The sequence below is a fragment of the Globicephala melas genome, chromosome 13 (assembly GCF_963455315.2).
Source record: "Globicephala melas chromosome 13, mGloMel1.2, whole genome shotgun sequence".
In the NCBI taxonomy this organism is placed as follows: Eukaryota; Metazoa; Chordata; class Mammalia; order Artiodactyla; family Delphinidae; genus Globicephala; species Globicephala melas.
Genome location: NC_083326.1, coordinates 73,206,361 through 73,215,895, shown reverse-complemented (window position 1 = coordinate 73,215,895; position 9,535 = coordinate 73,206,361). Strand labels below are relative to the sequence as shown.

The 9,535-nt window shown below is 46.2% G+C and overlaps 1 long non-coding RNA gene across 2 annotated transcripts; it reads right to left on the bottom strand.

The window, feature by feature from the left end:
- Positions 1–276: 276 nt before the first annotated feature.
- On the bottom strand, positions 277–9,533 carry LOC132598374 (uncharacterized). Of its 2 annotated transcripts, none has more exons than XR_009566488.1 (4): positions 8,940–9,533; positions 3,541–3,835; positions 2,901–3,036; positions 277–2,701 (listed from the first exon to the last, which is right to left on the bottom strand). It is a non-coding gene; the product is annotated as an uncharacterized lncRNA (long non-coding RNA). The 2 variants fall into 2 exon arrangements; XR_009566487.1 differs by having other exon boundaries at positions 3,630–3,835.
- Between the last annotated feature and the right edge of the window lie 2 nt (positions 9,534–9,535).

Below are 9,535 nucleotides of genomic sequence, written 5' to 3'. Positions count from 1 at the left end.
GAGAAGGGAGAGGAAGAGGTTGCAGACAGATCTGGGGACAGAGTGCAAAGGCCTTCAAGTGGGAAGAAGCCTGGATGGTTGAGAGAACTGAGGCAGAACAGTGGCCCTGTGAACAATTTTGGACTTCATCCTAAGAGCAGTGGAAAGCCATTGAGGTTGGGGAATAATGTGGTGTTTATGATCCTTCACTGCATAATATTTTTGCCTTGCTTTCTCATTAAAAAAAAAAAAAGGATTTTGAATTCCACACCTGTCAAAGTAATTTTTTGGGTTTTTTTATTTTTCAGAAGGAGAAAATAAGGGAATGGTAGAATATGCATTTACCTCCAGGATTAAATGTGCTAACAGATGCAAATTGCCTAGCATTCTGTGTGTGGTCTATAAATGGTAGTTCCCTTATCTTTCCTCTGAATTCCATTTCACAATTTCTGCTATTCCAAGAGCACGGAAGGAGACCAATCCTCCCTACAGACTAAAGATAAATTTCATTTGAAGTACTTTAGATGGATGAAAAAACAGAATTGGTTCAAAAGATCAAAGGCTGATTATTTTACCAAATTATTATTCAAATAGTGAGGTCCCCCTGATCATACAACATATTCTCTGATTTATGGAAATACAATCTCTATTCAACTTTTTAGGAACACATTTACAGCATAAAACAAGACCGCATTTCACCATGTCAGAGCCCGTAGCGATGTTATTCCTCACTGTAAGATTTCCATCTTTCTGGCCACGTAGTAGGCATTTGAATATCTGCGTGGTTGATTTAAATATTGGGATAAATCTTCTGCTAAACCTCAAGTCGGGGGCATCAGTTCTGCAACTCTCTCTTCATAGTTGTTCACATGAATTTTGATGGCATGAAAAAGCTTGTTCTCGAATTATATTTAGCTCATACAAACACTACTGCACAATTATGTTGTAAGGAAGAATTAGGTGTTATCTTTAAGTTGTTATCATAGCCTTGTGAAAAGGTGAACATGGAGAATAACTATAAAGTAGTAGCATATCGTATTATTAATTTTGCTTTTTTTTTTTAAACTGTGGTGCAGGGCCTGGAACAGACTGACATGTGTGGTAGGTGTATCAGTCAGGTTCTGTATAAGAAGCAGATGGTACATTCAAATTAGATAACTTGAGGAGGTTTTAATAAAGGGACTATTTACAAAGGTTTGGGTAGAGTGTAGGGAAGCCACAGGGGTAGTGCAGTACCCAGGGGGCTAGGGATAGCTGGGGTCTTTACCATTCCTAGATCTAAAAGTTGAAGGGAGGGAGAAATTCCGGAACCCAGAAAGAGAGCTGTGTGGAAAGGGCTGCCTTGAGAGGGAGCAGTGACCTTTTATCAAAAGACATAACCAACCTGAGGCGATCTGGCAGGGAGAGAACCAGGGAAATAAATACTTCACCCTCACTGCCCTTCTGCCCTCCAGTCTGCTGCTGCTGTCGCCTCCCACTGGCTGTACCCAAATGGAAGCTAGAGGCTCAAGTTGATGGAGTCTGTACAGGGGAGTATCCCAGGCTACATGGTGGATCAAAAAGGGCAAATAGAAAATATCTGGTACAGCGGGCTTCATTTCCAAGTGGAATAAATACCCGACATTTAAATCTTGGTGTCTTAGACAATGTGTCTTTAGGAATGGCCCTTTGGCGGTAGGTTCAAGGTTATCATTTGTTCGTTCTTCGGATCTACTGAACATTCTATAAAAAGTATTATGCTGGGCGTTTTGAGAGAAGCCCGGCAATGACAAAATTATCCCAGAAATGCAGTGAATTCTCCTTCCTGATGCATGTACTTTAAGAACACGTTCCCACTCTATCACAGAAGCACTTGTTTAGAGGTCTGAATATACCTGTGACCCCACTGGACTCAAAATTAGATGCTGCTTCCTTCCCCAGAAGCAAGAGAGTTCAGTTCAGGCAAGGCGCAAGGTTCTGAATCTGGTGGCTGGCAACAGGCAGTTATGTTTCTTGCCGTGTTGGTACCTTTTAGGTAGTGGCTGAATAGTCATTTTTTCAGGCTAGGGGACCAGAAGAGGATTTATCAGTGCAATTCTGGAAATAGGACTTGCTCTTGTGAATGGACTCGACTGTGGTCTCATACTTTCTCAATCTGTAAAATCGTCCCCCTCTTTAATGAGGTCCTCTTGGAAGAGGAGGGAAGGCGTCTCCTTTAGTGACATGACTCTGACAAGCAAATCAATTCGTTCCATTCGTTTCCTCTTTGAAAACAGCAGTCCTCGAGCGTTACATAATCTAATCTCCACGCCTCACTGGTTTGTTCTGTCCTCCTGAGGAACTAGCAGATGGTGCCAACGCGGAGACCCGCACACACGCCTCGCAAGCCTCATGGTAACAGGAGAGCTGCTCACGGTGCCCGTCTCTTTGCTGTGGGGTCCCTCACTGGCATTTGTTTCCCTGGCTCAGTCTGCTCTTTAGCATTCCTCAGGCACCGCTGGCTTCTTGCCTTGGGCTCTCATTCCAAGATTAATTGGAAATACAGAAAGCAGATAAAAAGAGAACAGAAAGTGAAGTTGCCAGGGCAGAGAATTTGCCAGATCTCTTCTAAAAGGCCTCCTCCATTAAAGGCTGAGCATCTTTGGAGAGTTTAGCTCCAGACCTTCCTCATCCAGCTGGTCCCCGGGTCCATCCTTGTTGCTGGGTTACACACAGCCCAGGGACGGGGTTGGCTGTGACAGAGCTGGGAGACCAGAGAGCTGCTTGATAAGGTCTCTGAATTTCTCTCTCTCTCTCTCTCTCTCTCTCTCTCTCTCTCGCTCTCTCTCTCTCTCTCTCTCTCTCTCTCTCTCTCTCTCTCTCTCGCTCTCTCTCGCTCTCTCTCGCTCTCTCTCGCTCTCTCTCGCTCTCTCTCGCTCTTTCGCTCTCTGTGAGTCACATACCTGCAGGAATGATTGTTCCCCAGATAGGGCAGTTGCCTGGATCCGCCTTCAGGCCAGTGATGTCATCCTTGCTTCGGGAAAATTATCTCGGTACTCTGTAAGGGCCTCCCAGCAAGGCCCTGTCAGCGAGAAGGCCCTGTCAGCGAGAACCACAATGTTTAGATGTCCAGGCAAAGATATTGCCTATGTAGCTAATCTAAAAACGTGGAAACGGCAGCCTCCAAGGAAGCAAAGGCTTCTTGAGCATCCTGTGGTGGGTATAGTTCTACTGATACTTTGGACCAGAAATCAGCTGACATGCTCTGGTTGTGAAAATATTGAAATACGTCCATATCAGTTGTTAAATAGTTATATCTTTATGCTCCCAAGTGCCTCCCATCCTTCTGCTAATATGTAAGTCCATTGAGAGGCTCTTATTTTAGGTGATCTCTTTTTTTTTTGATGTGAATAATTTTTAAAGTCTTTATTGAATTTTTTACAATATTGCTTCTGTTTTATGCTTTTATGTTTGGGATTTTTGGGGTGAGGCATGTGGGATCTTAGCTCCCTGACCAGGGATGAAACCCCTACCCCCTGCATTCAAAGTCTTAACCACTGGAACGCCAGGGAAGTCCCTAGGTGATTTCATGAGCAGCTCTACCTTTCCATGCAGCACTGTGAGCCTCCTTTGCTACTTTGTTTCCAACCGCGCGGTACCAGGATGTCTGCTTGGTGTTGGGCCAGGCTCACCTCCACGTGCTGCAGATGTAACTGCCCTGCTCACAGACTGGACTGTTGGCTGACTCGGATTTTGGATGGAACTTCCAGGCAATTAAAGGATAGAGCCCTCCTGCCTGTGGCACAAACATGGCTGGTCCTTGAAGGTCACATGTACCTTTATGCTGGCTGGTCACTCACGATCCAGGTTGTATATACAGATGACAGAAACGATCTGTCTGAAGGAGGAAAACAAACCTAATCATGTAGAATCTTCTTTCAGTTCCATCCCCTCCCCCCACTGAGTCCAAGCATAGGGGACTAATTTCTATAAAAACAACGAATGCTTTGCTTCTTTCAATTTGTGACTCATTCACTCAATGTCAGGTGAGTACCTACTATGCTATTATGTGTCGGTCACCTTGCTAGGTGCGGGATATCTACTAGTGAATAAAACAGACCCTGTCTCTGCTTTCGTGGAACATACAGCCTAGTGGGGGAGACAGATAATAAAGGAGGCCACCATGGTTGGAGTGTCCTTAGGTCATCTGGACATGGGTTGCATTTCAGCTGATGGAAACTGTATGGATGTAATGGTGACTTCTGGTGAATGGTATATGGAGTGCATGTGCCTACACTGCTAGAGTATAGGGGTGTGTGGCATTAGTATTAAAGGAGTAATGGTGGGGCGAGGGTCGGGGGGTGAGTTCACTTCCTGTATCCAGTCAAGATCTCAGAGAGGCTGAGAACTGCCTTGGACTAGGGAAAGAAAATAAGGAATATTCTTAATGACAATGATGATGATGATATATTTAATATTTGGAGATCAGGTATGCTGTTCTTAAAAGAAGATGGTAACTTCTGACCAATCAGTCATCGGTAGGGGACAGAATTTCTCTCATCTATGCTTTTTCTCTCCTTTGCTCTTGAAACCAGGGAACAAATAAATACAGAACTTGCTAGCTAGGAGGAGGGGTACAAACTGCACCCCCAAAACCATGGATGGTTAATGGCCTACGTAGGAATCAGCTCGTGACAACCTTGGCCTCACTGTCAGAGCCTCTTCCCAATGGAATTCAGTCACCACTATTTTGAAAATCATAATTCATGTCCCTAAAACAGCTTGGTAGTTGGTTCTACTTGTCAGTATTAATTATTTTTGCTCTGTCTGTCCCGCTTGTTTGATTTTTCTTTGTATTGAGTTATAATTTATACACAGCAGGATTAGGTGTCTCAGATGTACAGTTCAGTTTTGACATATGCATATATATTCTTATAACCCACATCCCTTTTCATTTTATTTTAAAAATCCTGGAATCCTCTTAAGTGATGAACATTTGGGTCCAAAGGCAGATTTCTGAAAAGGAATCCCCTATTCAGTCCACTGACTGTCCCCTCCCCCCACCCCCTGGAAAAAAATTATCATCCAATCCTTTCCCGAGTTCCCCAATCACCACAGAGGCCTTAAAGCCATAAGAACATTTTGTAATCCCAGCTTTCTGAAACCTAACAGAGAGATTTTCGTCATCTGAAAACAAGGAAGAGATTAAGTACGGAATTTGATTCTGACAATGGCAGAAAGGAACCAGCTAGACAAGAAACGTCCTGGAGAAGTAATCCAAGCACCGCTGTCCAAATCCTCCCCACCTTTTTCACGACTCTGAACATGACATACGGTTCTGTTCAGGACAGAACACTTTTTAAAGGAGTCTGCTACAGGGACATGACAACATCAGATGGAGGTATTTTAAATGAGAGATCCGTGTACATTTTAAGAATTTTGCCCTTAACCCTGCTTTACTCATCTGAATGGATGCTCTTACAAATGAGACACAGGGGCTTCCTTCGTGGCGCAGTTGTTAAGAATCCGCCTGCCAATGCAGGGGACACGGGTTCGAGCCCTGGTCCGGGAAGATCCCACATGCCGCGGAGCAACTAAGCATGTGTGCCACCAACTACTGAAGCCCGTGCGCCTAGAGCCCGTGCTCCACAACAAGAGAAGCCACCGCAATGAGAAGCCCGCGCACTGCAATGAAGAGTAGCCCCCACTCGCCGCAACTATAGAAAGCCCGCGTGCAGCAACGAAGACCCAACGCAGTCAAAAATAAATAAATAAATAATAAATAAGTAAATAAATTTATAAAAAAAGAAAGAAAGAAATGAGACGCAAAGATAGCTAAACACACTGTTCTCTCTAGACTAATGTCGTGGTCCCAGACCCATCTTCTCTATTTCACTGCCCTTGTGTCTTTCCAACACTCCAAAACAGCTCTTCTTTTGCACAACTTTCACCAAGGGTTTTGCAGTCAAATAATATAATGTAATTATACATGTAATTATTTAATAATTATAATTTGTATAACATTTAAAGGCAAGTGAGAGGCTTTATGTGAAAGTGCTTTTAAAGCTATAAAAATATGTATAATCCAAAAGGATTATTTAAAAATTTATTTCTATGTGGCAGGATACTTTGCAGTAACTATACTCCCATTATAGCAATAATCAGAGAGGCAAGCCATTCTCATTTTCCACATGCAGAACTTCCCATGTCTTAACGGTGAGATTTCGGAAATATTTCCTGAATACCCGGCCTCTACATTTAGGCCTTATTACCTCCCCATCAGGCTTACAATCCATAAAGAAAGGCGTGATGTTCCCTTATTTACTGCTCTGTTCCCAATGCCTAGCACATGGTGGGCACTCAAGCATTTTGTTACATAAATGAGCCTAATTTCCTGGTTGGTCCTGCCTTCAGTGTCCTTTTAGTTTACTCCACGACACATCAGCATGACCTTCAAAAACACAGTTCTGCTTATGTCCTATATACACTCAAAAAACCTTAGAGGACTCTGTTGTCTGTAGAATAAAGGACAGACTCCTGAATATCACATTCCAGAGCCTTCATGGTCTGGTTCCAGCCACCTTTCCAGGCCTGTCTTCCAGCCCTTATCCCCCCGCCCTGCCAAACCACTAGATAGTTTCCAGACACCCTCTGCAGGTTCACACTCCCAAGCCTTCACCAAAGCTGTCCCCCCTGCCTGGAATGACCTTCCTTTTACCTTCCTTATTCACCTGGTGGAATTTCACTTCTTCAAAACGCAGCTCAAATGTCACCCTCTCCGATGTTTCTCCAACTCCCCTAAGGATTCCACTTTGGTGCTCCCATATAAGCCTGCCTGTCCTTCCCTTAGTGCATGCTACCCATTATATTATAGCGGGGTTTATCCTCTCTTTTTTGTTTTTGCAAATTCCCGGAGAGCAGGAACTGAATCGTACTGTGATTCTGTACACATCTCCTGAATCTGACCACTCCTTCCCGCCTCCCCCACTATCAAGCTAGTCCAAACCACCACCCTCTCTCGCCTGTGCCACACGACAGCACCCGACCGTCTCCCCCTTGCCACACTGCCATCCAGCAATGGACTTGCTGCAAAGCTGCCAATGCTCCTCAAACAATGTAAACAACCAGATGCCTCGCCTCTACTACAGACCTGCTAGTGGCTTCCCTGGACACTTAAAAACAAAACAAATTGGACTTCCAGAGGACTTCCCTGGTGGTCTAGCGGTTAAGACTCCGTGCTTCCAATGCAGAGGGAACGGGTTCGATGCCTGGTCGGGGAAGTTCCGCATGCCGCATGACCAAAAAACAATCAAACAACAACAACAAAACCCCAAAGCCCTGGACTCTCTGGCCTCTGCCTTCCTCTCCAGTTTCATCTCTATCACTCTCCCCCTTGCTCATGCCAGCCCCACTGGTCTCTGCTTCTCTGTGACTGTGCTCATCCCCTCCTCGGGACTTTTGAACTGTCTCCCCTCTGCCAGAAAAGTGCTTCCCCTGAATATATGCCTACCTTGCTCCCTTCCTTCATTATGACCTCTGCTCAAACATCCCCTCCTTAGAAAGGCCCTCCCTAATCACCAGCTAAGATAGCATCCTCCATTAAGCCCTCCTCTCCTACCTGCTTTTAATCTCTTCACGGCACTAAACCACCAGCTGGTCACTATTAATTATCTGTGCGTCTCTAGTTGTTCATTTGTTGCTAGGGATACAGACTTTGTTTTGTTCACCACCATGTCCCTGGTACCTAACACAGTGCCTGGCAAACAACAGGCACTCAAGTGTTTGTGGAATGAATGGATGAATCTGTGTCTCCCAGGTGCCTAACACAGTGCCTGGTTCTAGACGGATTTGTTAAATAAATGACCAAAGTAACGAATTTTACAAATGAAATGGCATCTTGGCCTATATCCACGATAATCCAGGATCTGGAGGCAAGTGTTTCATCCATTTGCTCCACGAACATAATCTTGATTTGTTTTATTTACTCTAAGATCATAGGTGATGTAACCAAGTTCTTCACTTTTTCAGAAACTCGTCTCTGACCGAGGTCTTGCCCAAGAATATTTAGGGAATTTCAGAAAGCTCTCCAAGAGGGGCACAGCGGGGATTTAGAATACCCTTCAGCCCACTGCTTTCAAAAGCTCCTGGGGAAAAAAAAAAACTCCTGGGGGATTCGGATAAGGTACTCTGTCTCCTGCGATTTATCCAGAATGTACATTTGTTGTTAATCCTGCCCAACACTGATTATTCTCAGGGCTGGAACAGGTAAAAAACACTGATTGACCTCAGACTCCGAGAGAATGGACATGGCAATGAGGCATCAGGGTTACTGCACCCCAGCCGGCCTCAGTATTTGTGCTTTAGGAACCTGGGAGTTCCTAAACTCCCAGGATTTGATGTGGCAATTCAGCCCCTGAGAGTAGGTGAGGGGGGAACAGCTGCTGGAGAACAAGAGGAACTTTCCTTGTTCACTTTGGCCTCTGGGCAGTTGTTTTTCCCACCCATCCTGTTTTCCTTAGGGCTTCCCTGGTGGCGCCAGACTTGCCCTATTCTCCTGCATGGATGGCATCAGGGCCAGAGACCAGAACAGGGAGAGCCTGGGAGGTTCACACCCCACTCCTTCAAATCTCCAGTATCCGATTACTAAACAAGAGTAGGGGATGGGGCCTCATAGGCGCAGAGGGAAGGGAACTAGCTTAACTGCATGTGCGGCCCTGTTGCAAACACTAGACTAGGACTTTTATGTGATGGTGTCATCGGATGTCACCGAGAAGTTAGTTATGATTATTATCTGCATTTTACAGAAGAGGAAAACAAGGTTCAGAGAGGCTGATGACACTTGCCCAAGTTACCCAGATGGTAAGTGGCAGAGCAGGGGTTTGAGATTCAAACCAGGCCTGTGTGACTTCCTGGCTGCCTACCAAGAGCAGGAATTTAACATCTAGAAGGGCAAGAGGGTGAGAGGGGGGACAAGAGCTGGAGGAGCAGCAAAGGGGTCCTACCTGAGACTTGAGCATCACCAGACCCTGCAAAGCCCAGGTTAAGCGGATACCACCTGGCTTCTGTTCTGAGAACTGAACATCCTGTGGCTGCTTCACCAGGGTCATCCTGGTCCCACTCTAGGGTACTGGGAGTGGGTGAAGCCCCCATAGAGTGGAGCCTTTCCTGCCAGCAGTGTCCTTCCACGCCGTTCTGGCTCTGGGCTTTGTAGTGGTGGTGTCATGCATAGCGTGCTTTCATCCTCCTTGGGTCTTGAGTTTACTTCCTTCACCTCTCTCGTCATCTTTTCCAAAGTTGTACCCCGTGGACACTGCACCCCGCCAGCATTTCTGGACGTTCTGGCGGTTCTGGGTCATTTGGAAACGTCCGGGCACGTTAAGGGGGACTGCCGGCGCCACCAAGGTCTGGGCATCTTTGGGGCCCTTCGCCAAGCCCCTTCCCTCGCTCTCCCGGCGCTCCCGGCTACGCGCCGCAGCGCCTCCTCAGCCGCCAGGGGCCGCCGGGAAGCGGGGCTCCTCGAGCGCGGGGCGGGGCAAGGGGCGGGGCGCGGCGGTACCTGGGCCGCCGGGGAGCCGGGGGTGGGCTCTTCTGGGACAGC